The 24,079-nt window shown below is 42.9% G+C and overlaps 1 long non-coding RNA gene across 1 annotated transcript in view; it reads right to left on the reverse strand.

The window, feature by feature from the left end:
• The window catches only part of LOC142470239 (uncharacterized), a 43,816-nt gene extending 20,005 nt beyond the window's left edge, over nucleotides 1-23,811 (reverse strand). The window contains exons 1-2 of the long non-coding RNA XR_012789251.1: nucleotides 23,754-23,811; nucleotides 23,189-23,268 (exon numbers count right to left, since the gene is read on the reverse strand). This is a non-coding gene — a long non-coding RNA (uncharacterized LOC142470239). The remainder of the gene's footprint in view (nucleotides 1-23,188; nucleotides 23,269-23,753) is intronic.
• Between the last annotated feature and the right edge of the window lie 268 nt (nucleotides 23,812-24,079).

A 24,079-nucleotide genomic window follows, 5' to 3' on the forward strand; every position in this document is an offset into this window, starting at 1 on the left:
CAAAATCCACCTAGTGATTTTTGTTCAGTTATAGATTATTATACAGCTCTGATATCTCTAAGTAATTTATTTTAAAACATTTATGATATGTTACATAACGCTTTAAAAAACACTATTCAAAAGTGAATGTATTATCAAGGAATTATATTTATTTCCAAGTTTTGGAGACAATCCAAACAGATAAGGCATATTATTAAATTACACTAGAATATATTATTATGTGACATTACATGGAATGCTATCTAGATTTAAATCACCATTTATATATTAGCAAATGCAATATTTAGAGCACTGGTTGCTTGATATTATTGTTGATCAAGTAATTTTTGTTATCATTTTTTATATTTGTTATTTCATTTATCTTTTTCATTAATAATATTTTTTTTCTTCTAACAATTGATGATTCATTTAAGTCAATACCACCTCTGCTAGCCATCAAGAATTATAAATGTTTAGTATTCTAGCTTCTATTCTGTTTGCATCAATGATGTTTTTCATGCAATTCTTTATTCATGCATTGTTCTCTGAAACATTTAATATCTTGTATTATACACACACACACACACACACACACACACACACACACACACACACACACACACACACACACACACACACACACACACACACACACACATATATGTATATATATACACACACACATATATACATACATATACACACACACACACACATACATACACATACACACACACACACACACACACACATATATATATATATATATATATATATATATATAATCAAAAAATAAATAGATGCTACCGTTCTGTGGCTAACGAAATGCTTTTATTTGTGCGAGCTTTCGAGATACACTGATCTCTTCTTCCGGCGATGTTACAATGAATGAAGCAAGCAAAAGCTATACTATAAACAGTGTCTATTGGAATGTTATCTGTGCTGGTCCTTCCCCCGGTGTGGATGTGTTTTATGGCTGGAGGTGTCGAAAGGTTCCTGAAAGCAAGTGATGAAAGAGTGTGTATGTGTATCAGTGTGAATTAACATGGAGAGCCCACAGTATATACAGTGCTTTACAAAAGGTGTGTGTGGAGTGGGAGCGGATGTACATGGTGTGGGTGGGTGTGGAAATGTGAGAGTAGGTAGTTTTCCATCCCTATACACCAATAGGGACCACATAGTATCCACACACACTTTTAGTTATGCTACTTACTCTCACATTTCCACACCCACCCACACCATGTACATCCGCTCCCACTCCACACACACCTTTTGTAAAGCACTGTATATACTGTGGGCTCTCCATTCATGATCCGCTCCCACTCCACACACACCTTTTGTAAAGCACGGTATATACTGTGGGCTCTCCATTCATGTTAATTCACACTGATACACATAAACACTCTTTCATCACTTGCTTTCAGGAACCTTTCGACACCTCCAGCCATAAAACACATCCACACCGGGGGAAGGACCAGCACAGATAACATTCCAATAGACACTGTTTATAGTATAGCTTTTGCTTGCTTCATTCATTGTAACATCGCCGGAAGAAGAGATCAGTGTATCTCGAAAGCTCGCACAAATAAAAGCATTTTGTTAGCCACAGAACGGTATCATCTATTTATTTTTTGATTATTGAAGCTCGGCTAACACGGTACTGATACCTCTACATATATATATATATATATATATATATATATATATACACAAACAGAAGCGCAACAGTTCCATAGCATGTAACTGTTTAAACAAATGAGTGCCTTTATTAAAATTTGTAGCCCATAGGAAATGCACTTACAGGATTATAAAAAGCAAACATACGTGGGAGAGAATCTCTATGTGAAGACATCAAAAGGGGTGGGGGAGTCCAGAATCTACAGGGTGCACCTGATCAATTCGTAGCCACAACCAGCTCCTTTCACAAGCTGGTGCCAGATCGCTGTGACCCTCAGTGCCTCCGCGTCCTCTGCTCCTGTATGTATCAAATGCCAGCACTTGGATTCGGCTGACTGGAACACTACGACGCCCAGGACTCCACGTGCATGCACCCACACGTGATGACGTCACCAGTCCTACGCGTTTCGTCACGTTTGCGCAACTTCGGCAGGGTTTTTTTTTTTTTTTTTACAAGTGGAACTTTCTTTTGGACTTATCCCTTAAACACTGATCACATTATGGTTTGTTGCAATGTATAGTTTAGTTTAATATTCATTATCAATTAATTATTTTTATTAGTAATTTTTATAATCACATATATTCCACCTGAGCGCTACACAATTTTGTGTTGTTCTTTTTGAGATATATATATATATAGAACGAAAAGAAGACAGCGCGGCTCCCAAAGCATAATACTGTATTTTAATATTCAAAATAAACATGCAAGTGAATTACGGACACTTACAATATGCAAGATAAAATAAGGCAGTGAGTAAAGTCTTCTATTCACCCGATGGAGCCTCCGTGGATAATTGCCGTGTGCGGAGTCCAACACACTCCTGTCGTGGATGTCAGGGGGGTGCGCATCCACGACAGGAGTGTGTTGGACTCCGCACACGCCAATTATCCACAGAGGCTCCATCAGGTGAATACAAGACTTTACTCACTGCCTTATTTTATCTTGCATATTGTAAGTGTCCGTTATTCACTTGCATGTTTTTTTTAAATATTAAAATACAGTATTATGCTATGGGAGCCGCGCTGTCTTCTTTTCGTTCTACAGATTAAAAGGAAGGTGGTTTTTTCCTGAAGACTGGCAGCGGCACCCAGTAGCTGTTGAAAGACACCTTCATACTTTTATTTTTACTTTTTCACTCATCTCTTGGGGCTTTTTAGCCCTTTCCCTTCCCTTTCCCTATTCCCTCCCTTCATTACCCTCCCCCTTCAGTGTTTGTGTTGTTTGTATTTGTATGTATCATCCCTAGCAGTCATCTTGTATATATTAGTATCAGTGGTTTGTATGTGGACATTTATTTTGTGTGTCACTATCACCCCTGTGGTCTGTTATTCCGTTTAGCGCAGCAGTGTTTTTCCTTGATATATATATATATATATACAGAGAGAGAGAGAGAGAGAGAGAGAGAGAGAGAGAGAAAGAGAGAGAGGGAGAGACAGAGAGACAGAGAGACAGAGAGAGAGAGACAGAGAGAGAGACAGAGAGACAGAGAGACAGAGAGACAGACAGCAGCAGACACTTCAAAGGCTAGATGGAGGTAGGTGCTTGTTCAATAGGAATGAATAGTTAACATGGTGTCCCACCAGGAGACAAGAACAGCACTCAAGGTATGATGCAAAAAGAATGTATTAAACACAAAAAACAGGCACAAAAAAGTCCAACGTTTTGGTCCTATATAGCACGCCCCTGAGGAAGGTCCTATATAGGACCGAAACGTTGGACTTTTTTGTGCCTGTTTTTTGTATTTAATACATTCTTTTTGCATCATACCTTGAGTGCTGTTCTTGTCTCCTCGTGGGACACCATGTTAACTATATATATATATATCCATATGTCTATTTATGTGTCATATGTTCTATTTATGTTTTTTTGTCACCATATATAGGGAGAAGTTATCTTCAGGTACGTAGAGCACCATTATACCTATTATTAGTATATACAGTGGTGTGAAAAAGATAGTACACCCTCTTTGAATTCTATGGTTTTACATATCAGGACATAATAACAATCAGCTGTTCCTTAGCAGGTCTAAAAATTAGGTAAATACAACCTCAGATGAACAACAACACATGACATTATTACACAGTGTCATGATTTATTTAACAAAAATAAAGCCAAAATGGAGAAGCTATGTGTGAAAAACTAAATACACCCTTACTGCTTCCATAGGAATTAAGATGCTAAGCAGCCACAGGACCTGGGAACCTTGCAGTCATTGAGTCGACCATGAACTCCTCTGTATACCAAAGTATTCTAGAGTCAAATGTGAGGCCATCTGTCCGACAGCTAAAGCAACAGGACAATGATCCCAAGCACACCAGCAAATCTACAACAGAATGGCTGAAAAAGAAAAGAATCAAGGTTTTGCAATGGCCTAGTCAAAGTCCAGACTTCAACCCAATTGAAATGCAGTGGCTGGACCTTAAGAGAGCTGTGCATAAACAAATGCCCACAAACCTCAATGAACTGAAGCAACGTTGTAAAGAAGAGTGGGCCAAAATTCCTCCACAACGATGTGAGAGACTGATAAAGTCATACAGAAAACGATTCTTCATGTTATTGCTGCTAAAGGTAGTTCTACAAGCTATTGAATCATAAGGTATACTTAGTTTTTCACACATGACTTCTCCATGATCAACTCATCAAGCCACATCGTGGAACAGTTGGTCATGGACCTGTTCTTGAGGAAACTTCCCTCTGCTCTATGCTGTTGGGTCAGCCAGAGTGACCCACACAATGCAGACGAGCTGGTGGCCCTCGTAGAAAGTACAGTGCAGCAGAGAAGCACCTGCAACCCACAGGCCTGGAGCATCCCCACAACCCAAGGACCCAGGACTCTTCCAGACAGTAAAAGGGTACCAGGGTTAAGGGGAACTGAAGAGTGGCGATCACATTCATACAGCACCAGTGACACTGGCTTGCATAATAAGAGCAACAGCCGAAATGGAGAGCCACAAAAGGGCTCTAAGTGGGACACTTACTATATACCCAAATGTGTCAATTGTTATGAGAGGGGCCACACTGCAAAAGCTTGTCCACTCAATACTGAACTAATGCAATGCAATAGCGTTGAACCTTATTCTTTGTGGTTTCAATGTATTGGCCAAGCCCACGGGACCCCTTGAATAACCATCTTGGTGCATTTGTAAAGGTAAATGGTAAGAGGGTACGGGCACTACTTGACTTGGGGAGTATGGTTACCCTAGTGTCCGAATAACTGTTGCACATTGAGAACCAACAGGTAAACAGTTAACAGAGTGGCAATTTGTTGTATACATGGAGATATCATGAATATTCCACGGTTGAGGTTCTTATTGAAACAGAGTTTGGTTCCTTAAATTTCAAAGTTGGTATAGTACCCAAACTGGCACATGATGTAATAATAGGGACCTGTAACAGGGGAGTAACCCTGTTCAAGTAATGTGCCTTTAATCTAGCAGTGTGGTGGTTAACTGCTGGTAGTCAATTAATAAACACCACCTGCCTGATTTAGATTGCTTTCAAAAGCCTGTCTGTTGAGACAGGAAGTGTCTCCTTAGCTCATATCTGAGCTGAACTTGGGAGAGAGAGCAAAGATTGTCTTTGACTCTCACAACAGTCTTGAGCCCTGCCAGAAGAAACAGTAGAGCTGCTTACAAGACACAGGGAAAACTTCTAAACCTGAATGCTGATACACCCTGAGGGAAGGGAGCTGAACCAGGAACAGAGGAGATTTTCCCTCCAAGGAACAGATAAGACTTTCATTCTTAAGAGACTTCTTATATCTGCTTATTTCATGCTATATGTTTTGGGGCTGGGAGAGATGCTTAACTAAGGGAGTTGTGAATTAATTGCATAGTATTTAACTAGAAATTCTCCCAAGTGAATAGAAGCTTTGTTTCCCCCCCCCCCTGTGTTTGGATGGTTTCCTGATGAAAAGGAAAAGGCACAATAAAGCCTTGTTATAATTTCACCTTACAAAAGTCTCCAATTGTGTACCTCTGTGAATGTCCGTCTACATATGGTGTGAGAAGTGGGATGAGAGGTGTCTTTGAAGTTAAAAAGGACCGGAGATTTTTATATGAATTTTTTTAATGCTTTTTGCCTACAAACAGTCTGAGCAACTTAGAAAAAAAAATCTCATGCAGCAGAGATCAGAGTTAAAGGGATACACACCACTGAAACTTATACTGCACTGAAACTTACAAAACCACAGATGGACTCTTTTCCCCCAATCCCAAGAGGAGAGAGACTGCTGAAGCAGCTAAACCTTATTTGCCTATCACAAAGTGTAATATGGTCATTGAAATAGGGGTTTTGCCTTCCAGCCATAGTCAGGGTTGAAGAAGTGAGTCAGCCCTTAAAAAGGGATAGGTATTTGTTGTTTTCAAAGTTTCGCTGAAGCAGTGAATACAGATGGTGACCCACGAGTGGTACTGATTTTGCAAATAAAGGTTGCCACACCACATAGGGCTACCAGCTGTGAATGGAGTATATGCAGAACAGTGTGAAAATTGATACAAGACTGTGCTGAAGCAGGGGATTTTTAGCAAACAAATGCTGAGTGTAAAATTGCCCTATAGGGGAAAAAGGGATTGCTGAACTGTGTAAAAGGTTTTTCAAAGCCAATTGCTGAGTGTTGAGTCACCCTGCCGGGAATGAAAGAAATAGTCCACTGCAAAGAATGTTTTTTTTTCTGCAAGTAAAAAAGTCTGCCTATATATATCTTGGGAGCAAAACAGACACCCAAAGTGTGAAGTGTAAATGCCATAATACCCAAAGATGAGACTGAAAATTACTGAACTCAGGCAGAAAACCAAATTCTGTTGCTGAAGCGGAGGGATTGCACCTAGCAAGTAAATGGTGTAAAGCAAATAGATGTTTTTACCTAGCAACTGCACATCTTGTATACCTGATAAGAGAAAATGCATGCACAGTACTGCTGATATTGAAAAAAAAATTACCCAAGAAAGAAAAGTCTACAGAGATGCCTGTGAGAGCTATGACCTCTACAAGCAAAATATGCCCATCTGTAAGACTACCACAATTGGGGGTTCTAGCAAATACAGTGGCAATAGCAACAATAGTGCCTCCTGAGGTCAGGAAGAAAATTACACCTGATAGCCTAAAAATGGAGGACAAGATGCAGCGTTCCTGTAATGAACCCTACCCCACGGAAGAGTGGCCCTTCCAGTCCAATAAAGAGGAAGACATCTCTTACGGGGAACCCGAACCGAGTCACACCCACAAAACACCCCAAGAATGGTGGGGGTGTCTGAACTCGGTACGAACAGAAAAGACCGCTCCCTTTGATGACGAATATGATCAGCAGGAGACAGAGCGGGAGCAGCAGATCACCCAATATTTCTGTCAGCTAAAGCAACTGCAAAAAAAGCCTGGCGTATATAATGAAGCTGCTAAAGTATCAAATAAAGAAGGAGACCTCAGTATTCCGGATGGGACGGAGTCATCCAAAACAAAAAAGCGGAAAAAGAAAAAGAAAAGTGGTTCTTCACTTACCGTGGAAGGAACAGACACGTCCGCAGATCCTGTGGAGAAAAAGGGGGACCGAGTTGCCCTGCAGCCTACAGAAAATGGAGAATTCGTCCCGCGGTTAACCGAATATCCAGAGGGCCCAGGGCAGAAGTCATGTACTCCAAAGAAGTGTCTGTCCGGTGCCAACAGTGAGGAACCCTCAACCAACCATACCAGGGAAGTGGAGCCGGAACCAGTGAGTGACGATTCCTTGACCAGCCCTGAAGATGCCCTGAAAAATGCCAGGCATGACTGTGATATGCTCCGTGAACAATTGAAACAAAAGGAATATGGTTACACAGAGCTACAGAAAAAAAACGTGAGGCTACAAAAAGATGTGCTCACAATTTACTCTTTAGCCAGGACAGAATTGGACGATCTCAAGACTGAGCTAGATACTGCAAAGGCTACTATTTCCGCCATGGATGAAAAGCAGAGCCAATCTGATAAAATGGTGGCTACGCTAAAGCGGAAGTACGAGGAGGCACTGAAGCAGATGACTGTCTTCTAGCAAGAGGTTCACACTCTTCGCATAGAGCTGAATGCCTCACAACAGGAGGTCAACAGTGTCCGGATAGAGGTGGACGTATCTCAGAAAGAGGTTCAGACACTCCGCAGAGCACTTGATGCCTCACATCATGAGACCAACAGCTGCCGCACAGACCTGGAAGTTTCCAGAAAGGAACTACGCAGTCTCACTGAGGAGCTGGACATTGCTAAAGAAACTATTGTCAATCTGGATACAGATCTCAAAGTCTCTCAGAAGGAGCTTCAGACCCTCAACCTAGAGTAGGAAGTCTCACGCCAGGAGATTGTCATTCTCAAAGCAGAAGTGCGTAAATGGAAGGAGGACTGCAAAGAGGCCCTGAAGAATACAGAGACTTAAAAAGGAGAAAATTCAAAATTAAAAAGAGAAAACTTAAAACTGAAAGAAGAAAATTTTCAGTTGACAGAAGTCAAGGAAAAGTTTGAAGCAGAGCACCGACTGCAGAACCAACTGCAAGGTCTGCGTACACACCTCCAGTATGCTGAGGAGAAGCAGCAAACGCTGCAGGAAGAAAAGCTGCAGGCTGCTAAAGAGGTACAAGCGCTACAGGAACGTCTGAATACCCAGTACGTCCCCACAGAGCAGTATGAGGAGCTAAAGGCCACGCTGCATATCACCAGAGCATCATTGGAGGCGGAGCTTCGATACCAAGTGACTCTGTATGAGAGGGAGCGTGAGAAGGCTCAGAAACTGGAGCAAGAGCTGGAGAGACCGAGAGACTGTTCCATTCCCTTGAGTCAGTACACCAAGGAGAAAACAGATTCAATGGCAACCTTGACGACAAAAATTACAGAGCTCCAGAATATGAAGGAGACACTGATACAGACTCAGAGAAAGCAAAGTGCGCAGATAAATTCCCTGAGAAGAGACTTGCAAGACGCACTCAAAAAACAGGGATCTCTCGCGGATGAGATTACAGTCCTACAAGGACAAGTATTGACCCTGACTAAGCGTCAGTATCCCACGGCCACAAAAACCCATGAAGACAAGGGTACAGTGAGAGCTTGGAATACCGCTCGTCTGAAAGACAAGGTTGCAAAATTTGAACCACCTAAACAAGCACTAGCAAAACCTTCAGCCACCCAACAGGCAACAAAAGAAGGTACACGTGCTGAATCAAAACCAGAAGAATCCTTAGCTGATGAAGCTGAAAAGATGGGACATTCTCTGGAAGTGGGTGTGGAATTGCAACTTAATCTCAAAGAGGCTGAACTAGCAACCCCATTGAGTCGGAAAAGGGCAGAGAGACAGCTTCAAGAGCAGAAAACTCAAAGGGCTGTTTTTAAACGCTCTGCAACTGCTGCTATATAGTCTGCCTACAATAAGACAAGCACCCGACGCGAGGGACATCTCATGACCGCGCACGTAGAAAAAAAACTATACTTGGAAAAAGTCCTCCTCGAGCGACTGAGGGGTGCTGATCTCAAACACCTTCAGGAGGAGACACGAATAAACTGGAGAAAGGGCTCCAATCCCAGCAGCACTGAGGGTTCTCTTCCTCTATCCACTCTCATTCAAGTCACTAAGATATCTAGAATGAGAGTGGAAGGATGGGCTTTGGCCGTGGCAAGCCCGAGCTTCCCACAAACAGGGGAGGTATGTAACAGGGGAGTAACCCCTGTTCGAGTAATGTGCCTTTAATCTAGCAGTGTGGTGGTTAACTGCTGGTAGTCAATTAATAAACACCACCTGCCTGATTTAGATTGCTTACAAAAGCCTGTCTGTTGAGACAGGAAGTGTCTCCTTAGCTCATACCTGAGCTGAACTTGGGAGAGAGAGCAGAGATTGTCTTTGACTCTCACAACAGTCTGAGCCCTGCCAGAAGAAACAGCAGAGCTGCTTATAAGACACAGGGAAAACTTCTAAACCTGAATGCTGACACACCCTGAGGGAAGGGAGCTGAACCAGGAACAGAGGAGATTTTCCCTCCAAGGAACAGATAAGACTTTCATTCTTAAGAGACTTCTTATATCTGCTTATTTCATGCTATATGTTTTGGGGCTGGGAGAGATGCTTAACTAAGGGAGTTGTGAATTAATTGCATAGTATTTCACTAGAAATACTCCCAAGTGAATAGAAGCTTTGTTCCGCCCCCCTGTGTTTGGATGGTTTCCTGATGAAAAGGAAAAGGCACAATAAAGCCTTGTTATAATTTCACCTTACAAAAGTCTCCAATTGTGTACCTCTGTGAACGTCCGTCTACAGGACCCAAGAAAAAAGATGAACTGAGAGCATAGCAAAAAGTGTGTCTACTGGGCTAGTAGCGCCGAATACTGAGGTTTATTCCTCTCACTGCTAATAATAGGGACCGACTTTCCCCATTTTCTAAAAATGTGGTCGTCCTCTCAGAATAGCGCCCAGAGTTCAACAGCGGACCATAAAGATGTAATAGAAGAAACAAATCCTTTCCCTTTTTCAGACATGGTGGTCGAGGAGGGCCCAAATGGAAAGAGGAAGAGTGCTGTAAAATTCTCTTTCCCGTGGCTACCTTGGTAGGGAATACGCCAAATCAAGACGTTGAACAGTCGCCTACCACCCCAGAACAGGATAAGACCTTCGCTGACCTAGAGGTCAGTCTAGGGAGTTTAAGAAGACCCAGTGGGAAGAACCCACCTTAGTGGAAGCAAGGGGGAATATATGGGACCAGAATAGTACTTCTGGCCAACCAGATAGGTCACTTTCCTATCCTTACTTTGAGGTAGAAAATAACCTAGTATATCGGGTTGATAGGAGGAAAGCCATTATAACCAAGCAGTTGTTAGTCCCACGGACATTTCGAAATAAGGTATTACACCTTGCACATAGTCACCCATTGGGGGACACATCTAGGGGTGGAAAAGACAAGATAGGGGGTTTGGTGAGGAATTTCACCATAAGACTATGAAACAATGCTTGTATTAAGACAAGCAATTTGCCAGATATAACCATATTGCACATTTCATAAAACACTGTATTTATCGTGGACTTTAAAGCACAATATTGCTCCCTTATGTAACAGTGTTTCCCTCTTCAATTTCAGCACTTGCTCTTTAAGCATACCATGTTACTTCCAGCCTTGCGTCGCTGAAAACCTGTCTTGTTGAGCAGTATCTCAGCAGCACCTCCAAATGTAACGGTGTTTCCCCCACCCGGTGGGAGATTTGGCCATTACTATGTATGTGGTGCATGATACCTGCTGGAAACAGGAGGGCAGAGTCGTCCGCCGATGGTAGTGGGGACACATTCTGGGGTTCATACCCTACATATTTTTAGCAGTGCAGCACCTCCATCTGCCGTAGGCTCCAGGGAACTGAAGATGATCTCCCATGGTAGAACCGATTACCTCTCCCCCCAGTAAGATCACACACCAGGCCGGAGGTATAATAACAGGAACGGTTTATTATCTCTCTCTGTGCAGCACAGTACACGGCAGGATTCTGCTCAATACAGCAACTGTCAGCTACTCAATGAAGGATGGTCCATGGACCTTCACTACAGGCCAAGGGTACCTGCAGCAGTCCCAGCTCTTCCCTGCCACTGTATCAGGGGCAGAGGTATGGTACACACTCACTCTCCCCCGAGGGGAAGAGGACCAGAAAAAGCCCAATAATCAGGCTCTGGCACTGTGTGACATGCCCCTCTCAAGTGGGTAGAGGCACTCCCGAATTTGGGGCGGCAATGTCCTTAAGTACAGCCAGAAGGAGGGCACCAGGTCTGTCTCATGACTGGTCATGCCCAGGCCGGATTTCACCGCCTCCCGCTGTCACTCAATTGCCGCTCCTCGGAGGGGGAAAACCCCATATCAACTACTGGCAACCTGATTGTACCAGGGCTTACTGCCATTACAGGGGCAGAATAGTAGCCATCAGGTGACCTAGCTACACTTAAAAATGACTACCTTCATTCATGTAATAGTACTCATCTGGTTGATTGTCAGAGTCACTAGGCGCGATTTCCCTGTCCCCTCGCAATCCAAAGACAACCTCGGCAGCAGAATGGAGTTCACCCTTTCCTCCATGGGTGAAAGATATAGAGATGGGGCTGGAGGACCTCCTCAGGTTTTGTTTATTTATATTATTTATTTATAAGTATGTCCTGGGCACAGAGTTATGATGACAACTACATAGTTACAGTAAGTGAGCAGGGTTATACATTATATACAAGACTTTGCATGCACAGTAAGAGATAATATATGTAATAGGTGTATGTAACAGTTACAGACCAGATTAAAATGTGAGACAGCTTTAGTTTTGAAAGAACTTAGACTGGTGGCGGCTGTGGGAGTCTCCGGTAGATTGTTCCAGTTGTGAGGTGCATAGTAAGAGAAGGAGGATTAGCAGAATACTAGAAAGTATTTGAAGGTTTTGGATACATGCTTCTGACTGGCAGCCAGTTTAGCCTTCAACTTGCATTTGAGATCAGCAAATCTTTTCTTGCAGTCCTTTTCTTCAGGTCACATGCACAAACTTCATTACATATGACGTCCCACATCTTAATGTTGTGGCTGCTTTTAGTCTTGACTTTATATTTATGAAATATAATATAAAAACAATATAACTATAGGTTACTGTAGAATACACTTGTGATTTTATAAGGAGTGCAAATGTGTGAACTATTGCAGCATGGGTCAGGGTGGGTTTCACAGATAGTCTGAATATTTGTTTCACAATAAAACTTTGCATGTAGTTACAACCCACCCATTATTAAATTTCATGTGTGTAGTTTCTAAAATGAGATTTTTAGAGACATGAGAATTTTGTCAGCACCCCTGAGTTATAGCATGCATTATTTATTTATACTGTAGAATGTTTTACCAGAAAGTAATACATTGAGATTTACCTCTCGTTTTCAAGTATGTCCTGGGCATAGAGTTAAGACAAATAATATATGGTTACAAATACAGTTACATAAGTGAACAGGGTATTAATTATATACAAGACATTGCATGCACAGTTAAAGAAAATATATATTATAGGCGTATGTAACAGTTACAGACCAGATTAAAATGTGAGGTAGCCTTAGTTTTGACCGAACTTAAACTGTTGGTGACTGTGAGAGTCTCCAGTTGATTGTTCCAGTTTTGCGGTGCACGGTAAGAGAAGGTGGAGCGGGCGGATACTTTGTTGAGCCTTGGGACCATGAATAGTCTTTTGGAGTCTGATCTCAGGTGATAAGTGCTGCAAGTGGTAGGAGTGAGGAGCTTGCTCAGGTAGCTGGGTAGCTTGCCCATGAAGAATTTAAAGGCAAGACAGGAAAGGTGAACTTTGCGCCTAGACTCAAGTGATGACCAATCTAGTTCTTTGAGTATTTCGCAGTGATGTGTGTTGTAGTTGCATTGGAGAACAAAATTGCATATTGAATTGTAGATGGTGTCAAGTTTGCTAAGGTGGGTTTGGGGTGCCGAGCCATATACTGTGTCTTCATAGTCGATAATTGGCATTAGCATCTGCTGTGCGATACGCTTTCTGACCAGCAGACTTAGGGAGGATTTGTTCCTGTAAAGTACACCTAGTTTGGCATAGGTTTTGGATGTCAGGGTATCAATGTGCATCCTGAATGTTAAGTGGGAGTCAAACTATATGCCCAGGTATTTAAAACTAGTAACAGGAGTTAGGGTTGTGTTAGTATTGGTTCTGATCTGGAGCTCAGTCACTGGAAGCTTTAAAAATTTAGTCTTGGTCCCAAATACCATTGTTACAGTCTTGTCAGTGTTTAAAAACAGTTTGTTTTGGGAAATCCAGTTTTCGAGTCTCAAAAAGTCAGACAGAAGTATGTGTTGAAGGTCGGAGACTCTATGGCTGTGTGCATATAGGATTGTGTCATCTGCATACATGTGTATTGAGGCTTCCTTACAAGCTGTGGGAAGATCATTGATGAACACTGACAAGAGTAGGGGCTCCAGAACAGAGCCTTGCGAGACACCACAGGTGATATCCAGGGGGTTGGAGTTAGAGCCCGAGATGGACACATGTTGGCCCCATTTCTCAAGTAAGAGAACTTGCTCCTCCAACGTGTGTATATATTTTGTTTTATTGATTCATTTCTACTATATCTATTGTGTATTTTATTCATATGTATTCATTTTCCTTGAGTCCAGTATGGCATATACGTTAAGTATGTTGTGCTTTATGCAATTGGGATGTTTTTATTTGTGTTATTAGTAGGTTTATTGTGATAATTTTTTATCACCATACATTTCTTTTTATGTACATATCCATGTGTCTATTTTTGTATATTATTAATTTATAAAATATTTTACCAGGAAGTAATACATTGAGAGTTACCTCTCGTTTTCAAGTATGTCCTATCTATATCTATTCTTTGTTGAGTCAAACATGATATGTATGTTCAGTATGTTTTGTTTTATGTATTCACTTGTGTCATCAGTGGGTTAGATATGTGACTATTCACATTTATATACCATCTCTTTTATGTATGCAGTCATATGTTACCATTTATGTGCTTATTTTTATGTTTTTGGATGTTTTTAGCCATGTATTTGTCACATGTACACGAGTGTGCTCATGTTAAACATGTGTCCTAATGCATGACTATGTCTGAGTCATTAGGGGGTTCGTTCTTTGTTTCTTTACTCTGTATTTTATTATATATGTAGTTTTATGTTTTCATTTTCATATACCCTATCTACATTTATATGTTTGTTTAGGGATGTATGTTATGAAATTTTAGAGCGTTTTTTTCTGATATAACACTAATTGGAAGGCTTCACTGCATACTACCTAAGAATCCCTATTAGCTGAGGAATTATCTGCTCCGCTATTTCTAAGCAGCCGTAAGATTGGTTAGACAAAACTCCTGAAGAAGCATCATATGATGCGAAACACGTAGAGGCGACGCCAACACGCAGCTGAGAGTAGGCGTGACGACATATGCTCGGGCAGCTGCGATCATCCCCCTGCTTGCACGAGGGTGCGGACTCCATCCATTGAGAGCTGTAACATACAGCAATACTATCTGACTTTTTTTCATACTTAGATCCATGGGCTTTGGATGTGTGGGACCCCCCTCTTTATGCTTTGCTTTTGTGGATGTTTGGGTCTACAAGGATCCTATTTTATTATGTAAGTTTTATCGAGTCAAGTTTATAAATGTTTTAATGATCTATGACTCATTGTGTTTTCTCTTTTTGCGCTTCTTTTTTATATACATGTTGGGATCTACCTGATAGGTAGGACTGAAACCAGTTTAATGCATGCTTCCCTATTCCAGAGCTCTGGAGTTTGTTAAGCAGTATAGCATGATCAACAGTATCAAAAGCCTTTGCAAAATCTAGGAATATTGCACCAGTGAGTTGTCCCCGTTCCATTCCACACTGGATTTCATTGCAAACTTTTAGCAGGGTAGTTACAGTGGAGTGTTTGGGGCGGAAGCCAGATTGGAATTGGCTAGGGAAATTTGTCTTGGTATAGTAATCGCTTAATTGCGAGTGGACACATTTTTCCATGACTTTGGATAGTATTGCGGGAAGAGAGATTGGCCTGTAGTTTGAGACAGTGTTTTGGTCCCCACTTTTGAAGATTGGGACAACTCTGGCAGTTTTCAAGGTTTTAGGGATATGGCCTGCAGACAGGATAGAGTTGACTATGGAAGCAATTGGTTTGGCAATGGCACAAAGTTTTAGGAACTTAGATTGTAGTAAGTCAGGTCCACATTGGCTGCTTAGTTTTAATTTGAGGAGCACTTGTGTAATCTCCTCCTCGGATACTGAGCCAAATTGAAAATTGTGGGCAGTGTTGGGTCGGGGTGGGGCTATATGGGTACTCCCAGGATGAGATTCATGTTTGTGGTTTGGGTTGCATTTCGCTAATAAGTTAGTAGCACACCCCACAAAGTAATCATAGAATGCATTTGCAATGTCAGTGGGGTTTGTCAGAGTAATATCCCCCTTAGTGATATTACTTGGTTATTGATTGTTAGAAGGCTGGAATATATTGTTGATAACCTTCCAGAAGTTATCTGGGTTTGATGTATTCTGGAGGAGACTGTCAGAGTAATATTGTGCTTTTGCATGCCTTGTGCAAATGTTCCGTAGGCAACTGTAGTGATTGAGATCCTTGGTAGTGCTAGTTACTTTGTAGCTTTTCCACAAGGCATCCCTGAACTGGTTGAGGGCTATAAAGTCAGTTGTAACCCATGGAAGGTGGGGCCCCCGTACCCTTATTCTGCATAGTGGTGCATGGGTATGACAGAGTTTTAAGAACTCGGATTGGAAATAGTCGAGCGCAGAATCAGGGCGGAATTAAATTGATCCTGTGCCAAGGGCAGTTGGTAAGGTCAGCCAGAAACTGTTGTGGGTTGATGTTTCTAAATGTTCTAGTGGGGAGAACTTTAGGGCTTGATTGGGGCGGTTTAATTTTCCTGTAAATAGTACGGAGAAGGGGGAGGGGAGAATGGATCCTGCTCAGCTGAGGATATAAACTAACTGGAGTGGTGCCACCTGGGATAAGGAGTGGAATGTAGGGTGAAACAAAAAGATCCCTTTGATGTACTCTCCTCCACTAATATCAAAATAAATACATTTTATTAATATCACATAATCATAACGAAAAAGAATCACTAAAACCTACTTCTAGCACTTCCACTAGTCTGTCTCACATCAATTGCCATAGATGTCTGATCTGTGATAACTTATCATGTATAGGCAGAGAATACCTAGATACACCTGATGAGTTGGTAATATCCCTGTATTAGTCATTACACAAAATAGTGGTGATGGTATTTGACCAGATGGTATATTCTGGAGAAATTACACTTGTAGCCTGATAACTAAGTGTATACCTGTGGTCATGAATACTGGTTACATGAACTGCTCCGAGGATGCATAGTCAAGTAGACAATTGCAACCATGTAGCCACAGTGTAGTTAGTGGAGTTATGCAGCAATGACTGCATGTACATACACACAGACCTATGGAAATTGACTAAATAGGTGTACAATTGATCTACTAATGGGTTCCTGAGATTGGCCCATATCATAGTAAGCTGATAAGATCATGAAGCAAAGTGAGACAGATTATTACCCAGAAAGCTGTCTAATGGGTAATTCGTATCAGTAATAACACCCCTGATGGGCTGTGAACTCACATGGGAGGTTGCCTATAACCCCCTATGCATGAGGTGAGGCATAGTCAGAGCTCATGATCCTGCTTACCCCAGAGCTGCCACCTGATGCAGTGCTAGTAGCTGCACTCACTTCACCATGGATCGTTTACAAGGTAAGTTTACCATGACAGGGGCTGCATCAGCAGGTCTGTGTGTGAAGCCTGCTTTTATCAGCTCCCTTCTGGGTGAGACAGAAACTGTCTGACTATAGCTAATGGGTTCCTGAAACGGCCCATATCAGTTTTAGCTAACTGAGAGAGAGACAGACTCGGTAGGTGTGGAAGGTCAGGAACTAACTCCTGAATGCGCTAGCGCATGGACGCATGCGTGACGTCACCCGACACGCGTTTCATTCCTCACGGGAACTTCTTCAGGGTTTCTTTTTCGTTATGATTATGTGATATTAATAAAATGTATTTATTTTTATATTAGTGGAGGAGAGTGTACTATTGCATGGTCACTGAAAATATCAGGAAGGATGCCAGAGGATTGGATTCTGCTGGGATTTGAGGAGAGAATCCAGTCTAGCAAGGAATGGTTTTGCGATTTCAGGTTTGTCCGTGTGGGTTGGGAAATGAGTTGTGATAGGTTAAGCGACTTGATTTGTATCTGGATTTTGTGGATTAGGGTCAATCCAATTGAAGTTGAAATCCTCAAGAACTAGCAGCTTACTCTTCTCATTCAGAGAGGAAATGGAGCCAACAAACTGGGTGATATCAATCAGGGATTGTAGAGTGTCTTTAGGGGGGCGGTAGATGCCAGCAAGCAAGATGGGCTTAGAAAAGGGGAGGCAGATTCTGCCAACTAGGATTTCAAAAGAGGTGTTCTCCCCCCACCCCTCCCTCTCCCTCTCCCCCCCACCCCTCCCTCTCCCCCCCACCCCTCTCTTCCCCCTTTCACACCCCTATTCACAAGGCTGTCCATATTACCATTCATATGTCATGTTAGCGGAAAAAGCACTAAGAAGAACTTATTATACAAAGGAAGGTTGTCAACAGCACAGATTTGCACGCTGTATACATGACACAAGACTTGAAATGTTCGAAATGTGACTTTGGCATACCTCCCTCTCCTCCCCCCCTACCCTCCCCCCTCCTCTCTCCCTCCCCTCCTCTCTCCCTCCCCCCCGCCTCCTCTCTCTCCCTCCTTCCCTCCCCTCTCCTCCCCCCCTTCCTTCTCCCCCCCCTCCTCTCCCCTCCCCCCTACCCCCCTCCTCCTCTCCCCTCCCTCCTCCTCTCCCCTCCCCCCTCCCCCCCCTCCTGTCCCCCCCCCTCCTTTTTCCCCCCTCCTCTCCCCTCCCCCCCTCCTCTCCCCCCCCTCCTGCCCCCCCCTCCTTTGTCCCCCCTCCTCTCCCCTCCCCCCCTCCTCTCCCCCCTCCTGTCCCCTCCTCCTTTGTCCCCCCTCCTCTCCCCACCCCCTCCTCTCCCCCCCCTCCTCTCCCCCTCCCCTTCCTCCCCTCTCCCAGCCTACCCTTTCCCCCTCCACCCTTCCCCTCCCCTTTCATGCCCCTGTTAACAAACCGGTCTGTAACTCCACCTACAGTAGAGGCAAATCTTATTCTAACAAAAACCAGTGGCAATTCCCCCAAAAAAACAGGAAACACCCAGGTACATTCTGAATACATGCCTTAAACTTTCCTTAAACTAGCCCCAGCATTTCTGCATTGATTAATAGCCTATCAGATTAACAGCGGGGGTCCCTGGCAGTCCCATTCAAACTGAATTGGACTGCCAGGGATCCCTGCTGTGTTAATCCTATGGGTCGTTAGTCAATGCAGAAATGCCTTAAACGTGCCTCAAACTAGCCCAGAACATACCCAGCACATACCCAGCACATACCCAGAATGTAACCCGGCTAGTTTACGGCAAATGTTAGAATAAACGTTGCCTTTACTGTACATGTTATATTAGCGGAAAAGGCACTCAGATGAAGCTAGTACGCAAGGGAAGGCTGAAGATATTTTCCCTGGTTGTTAATCTGTTTAAAACACGTCAACAGCGCAGAGCTGCATATTATATGTACGACAAAAGGTCTAAAATGTTTAAAATGTTGGAAATGTAACTGTGAGGGTCTGGACCCTTCTGACGTCCAACGGCTGACGAGCCCGGAACCACGGAACCACCCCTGAAGGGCCCTTTAGCCCAAATGCAAGTCGCCCTTAGGACTGGCAATATTTTGTTAAGGTCTATAGTAGACCTCATCACTACTTTTCTTTATCTGCTGACCCTGTCCCAGCAGATCTTTGCCCCACCCTCCTCTAATCCCGCCCACGCCCCCCTCCTCGGCTCAAAATATCTGTTCTGAACAAAAAAGATATCCACCCTCCATGTTTACAGAAACATAAACTAGGCTTGGACCAACCGATCACGGCCTCCCCAGTGGGAAAGGTGAGGCCTTACGGTTCTATCTAAAAAAGAGGCCGAATTGCTAGCCAAACCACGATTAAGTTAACCTCCCTCAACGTAAAAGGCCTCCAGAATAACAGAAAAAGAAAATTGGCCCTCCAAGATATGAAAAGGTCAGGGGGAGACATTATATTCCTACAGGAGACCCACTTCACATCCCAAGACCCCCCAAATTTATTCAAAAAAGTGTTCCCAATGTGTTTTTTCGCATCATTCAGTAGTAAGAAAAGGGGAGTGGCTATCCTAATCAGACAAGGCACCCCATTCAATCACGTCAAAACAACAGCGGACCCAGAGGGTAGATTCCTAGTGGTATATGGCTCCCTAGCGGGCTCAGCAATCGCTCTGATTAATGTGTACGCCCCAAACGAGAACCAAACGGAATTTCTACAAACTGTTCTTGAGGGCATTGACCCGGGATATCTGTCAGCGATGATAGTGGGAGCAGACCTAAACATGGTTTTAAACCCCACCGAGGACAGATCGACCACAATGGGACCTCCTCGTACAACCCACTCCCAAATCATAGGGAAAAGGTTCAAAGGAATTCTAAGCGAGTTCTCACTGATAGATTTGTGGAGAGCCCAGCATCAGGGCCAGAGAGACTATACTTTTTACTCAGCACCTCACCAGACCTACTCTCGAATAGACCACTTTTTGGCCACTAAAAATGTGTTGGAGGCAACTACCAGCTCTGACATACGACCAATCACATGGTCTGACCACGCCCCGATCACCCTGTCCTTATCAACCCCCTCTGAAAAAACAACAAATTATTCATGGAGGTTAAATGACTCATTGCTCAACCATCCTGAGATAGAAAGGGAGATCAGATCCGCTCTTCGAGACTACTTCTCTTTTAACTCAGGATCCGTTTCCTCCCCAGCAATCCTGTGGGAAGCCCATAAGGCAACCATTAGAGGGAAATTTATTTCCATCGCTTCCCACAGGAAAAAAGCCCGCCAAAAGCTAATAAAGGAGCTTACAGATAACATCAAAACAATAGAGCAAACCCATAAAGCTAACCCCTCAAAAAGAATATACAAAAAATTGATAACAGCCAGAACAAAACTTAGACAAATCCAGCTGGAGGATGTAGAAAAGGCCCTCAAATGGACCAACCAACAATACTATGACAAGGGTAACAAGGCAGATAGACTCTTGGCCAGCAAATTAAGAGGGGTAGAAAAAATTATGGCGATCAAGAGCAGGTCTGGTGAGATACAACATAGTGACAGCAAAATAGCAGCTGAATTTACAAAATTTTATACTGAACTCTATAATCTAAGATCTAAAAATGGCCGTCCTGAACCGATAGCATCCGAACTAATAACGCAATATTTAGACAAATGTCAACTCCCCACATTAACGGAGGAGGAGAACACAGTCCTCAATGCTGAGATTTCAAAAGAGGAACTGGAAGAGGCGGTCAAGTCACTAAAAATCACTAAGTCTCCTGGCCCAGACGGTTTCACCAATATCTATTACAAGAGATTCTTGCCCACACTATCCACGCATCTCTTAAAAACATTTAACCACGTTATGGAAGGGAACCAAATCCCCCCATCAATGTCCCTGGCCAGCCTGGCCATTATACATAAGGAAGGCAGGGACCCGATGCAATGTGGAAGCTATCGCCCAATCTCCCTTCTCAACTGTGATCTTAAACTATATAGCAAAATACTTGCAAATAGATTAAACCCCATCTTACCGAGATTAATAAATATTGACCAAGTAGGATTTGTCGCGGGCAGACAAGCCTCAGACAACACTCGGAAGATAATAGATATTATTGAGCATGTCCACCTCACTGGGACCAAAGCATTACTGCTGAGTCGAGACGCAGAGAAGGCATTCGATAGAATAGATTGGCTATTCCTGGACCATGCTATGCGCAAATTTGGCTTTAAAGACGCATACCTAGAAGGGGTCCGTAGACTATACCAAAACCCGTTGGCAGCAGTAAAATTACCAGGGGCAGTAACCAGAGATTCGAGATCATGAATGTAACTCGGCAGGGATGCCCTCTATCCCCTCTCCTCTTTGCACTAACCATAGAACCCCTGGCATCAGCAATAAAAGCCAATAGAGACATCAAAGGAATAGAAATTGGACACAGGCAGCACAAAATATCACTATTCGCAGATGATATCATCCTAACCCTCACTCAACCCCAAACCTCTCTACCCAACCTCCAAAAAGAACTACAGGACTTTGGAAGAATTTCGGGGTATAAAATTAACAATGACAAATCGGAAGCCCTGAATTTAAGCCTGCCAGAGCCAGAGGTGAAACTCCTCAAACTAAATTTTAATTATCGTTGGAGCTCCTCGAGTATCAAATATTTGGGAGTTAAGATAGCGAGGACCTACCAATCCCTGTATCAACAGAATTACCCGGTCGTGTTCCGGAAAATCAAACAGGACCTAGATAAATGGGGAGGATATCAGATATCATGGATCGGGAGGATGATCTCGGTTAAAATGAATATACTCCCTAGATTACTATATTACTTCCAGACTCTTCCGGTCCACATCCCTGGCTCAGAATTAAAGAACATTCAAAAGCTAATCTTCCACTTTATTTGGCAGGGTGAGAAACCCAGAGTAACCAGAACAGTTCTCTTGGCCTCAAGGGGGAGAGGAGGACTTGGCGTCCCAGACATCACAAGATACTATCAAGCCGCCCAACTGCGATAGGTAGTAGTCTGGAACGCTAAACCAAACCAATACTGCTGGCTAGACATAGAAATGTACTATGCCGGGACGCCTTCACTGCCGTCTTGCCTTTGGTCCCTGAGCAGGGAAGACATGCAGAATAGCAAATTCAAATTGGGCCCGATGAGACACACATGGGAGACATGGGCGAAATGCAAACTCAAATACAAGCTCACAGGATCTAATTCACAACTCACACCAATCCATCAAATCCCAAAATTCCCACCTGGTTGTGAGCCCAGACAATTCGATCAATTTAAAACAAAAAACATCAGAGTGGTTGCTGACCTCCTGAGTCTTGGGCAGTTCCTGAGCTATCAAAATATACAAACCAAATATGAAATAGTAGGGCTGAACGTATTCAAATACCTACAAATTTGACACTTTGTTCAAACATTATCCCCAACGTTGGAATTTCCCCCTCTCACTGGTTTTGAGGGGCTCTGTAGAGAAACGGGCCACCAGAAAGGTCTCATAACACAAATTTGCGCAGAATTGAGAGGGCCACAGAAGTCCCCACACATGACTACATGCTGCATTGGGCAGCAGAATTGAACATAGTTATAGACCGAGAGGACTGGAAAAGTATTTGGGAAACAGCCTCAGGAACTTCCATATGTACCACAATCAAAGAAAACATATACAAAATACTGTTTCGCTGGTATCTTACCCCAGTTAGAATAAATCAAATCTACCCCCTGGCGTCCGATTTATGCTGGAGAGGTTGCGGTCAAAAGGGGGACATGGCCCATATTTGGTGGACATGTCCGGAAATTCAGAAATACTGGGAAACTATACAAAAATTAATTGAAGAGGTCACAGACCTCACAATCCCGATTGACCCGTTGACCTACCTGCTGGCCAAGCCCTTAGAAACTTTGGACCGACCAACAGGTAAATTAATCTCCTTCATTCTCACAGCGGCTAGATGTGCGGTGGCGGCCGCCTGGAAGAAGGTGTCTCCCCCCTCTAAACAAACGGTAAAAAAAAGGGTGCAAGAGGTGATGGATATGGAGAAATTGTCAGCGTTTCTGAAAAGATCCACTGTCTCCTTTAATAAGACATGGGACCCATGGCTGACCCAAATGGCACCCCAACTTTGTTATACTATATAAGATAAGAAAAGATGAAAAACAGCCTAGATGTCCCAGTGACAGAGACTGAGGAGAAGGGAAGCAACGCCCCCCCCACCCTCACCTCCCTCCCCCGCCCTCTTCCCCCTCTCCTTCCTTTTCTGTTTCAACACTCACGCTCCCTAGGTAGCCCCTGGAGGGCCAGGGGAACGTTGAGTCTTTCCCTTTCCTTCTGTTTTCTTTTTTTCTCTCTTTCACTGATAAAAAGGAGGAAAATCTGTATTAGGCCATATTAATGTATGTGACTTGAACGCTGTGAAATGTTTAAATGCCTAATAAAAAACTTTGGAAAAAAAAAAAAGTTTAAAGAACATGTACTAAAACAAGACAATCATATTGCTAGGCAGTCCAAGTTCATTCAAACAATAAAAACAAAATATTTGTGCATGTGATAGGGCTGCTTGTAAATTTGTGTGTAAAGTGCATATGTGTTTTCTTGCAGTTAGTGCACCACTTGTGTCTGTCTTTTCTGTTTCTGTTTTCTTTTTGCTGGGCCCAGCTATCTTTTCTCTATTTTTCCCTAAACTTTACTAACTTTTCATGTGGTGTCCTGGAAGCAGTCAAACGAATGCAGGAATGGTTAATTTACTGCACAGTCTTAATGTATTTTACACATGCAGGCAGGAATGAAGGGAGGTTAGTTCTTAATGGCCAGGTATAATAAATATAGACAAATCCATACCTGAACTATAGCAGGATTTGTTAAGGTGGCTTGGTGTGTGATGTTGCTTGGGCAGTATCTGTAAAAAGGAAAGGGCGTTTCCTTCCTGCAATACCATACATGGTGGATTATACCATTGCATGGGGTTTAAAGTAAGACAGGTGATACTCAATTTCAGTAACTTCTTATTTTACAAGAGTAAAAATGTGCAGTTGATATTTACTTTTGTTTTGTTGTAGAAAATTGTATATGTGATGCCAAGTTTATTATGTTTTCTAATTTGTGTATGTTTTGGAAATGTTTCCCGTGTGGTTGGCTGAACTTGGTTTGGTCCTAAATGAACCAGG

Source organism: Ascaphus truei, chromosome 1 (genome assembly GCF_040206685.1).
Source record: "Ascaphus truei isolate aAscTru1 chromosome 1, aAscTru1.hap1, whole genome shotgun sequence".
In the NCBI taxonomy this organism is placed as follows: domain Eukaryota; kingdom Metazoa; phylum Chordata; class Amphibia; order Anura; family Ascaphidae; genus Ascaphus; species Ascaphus truei.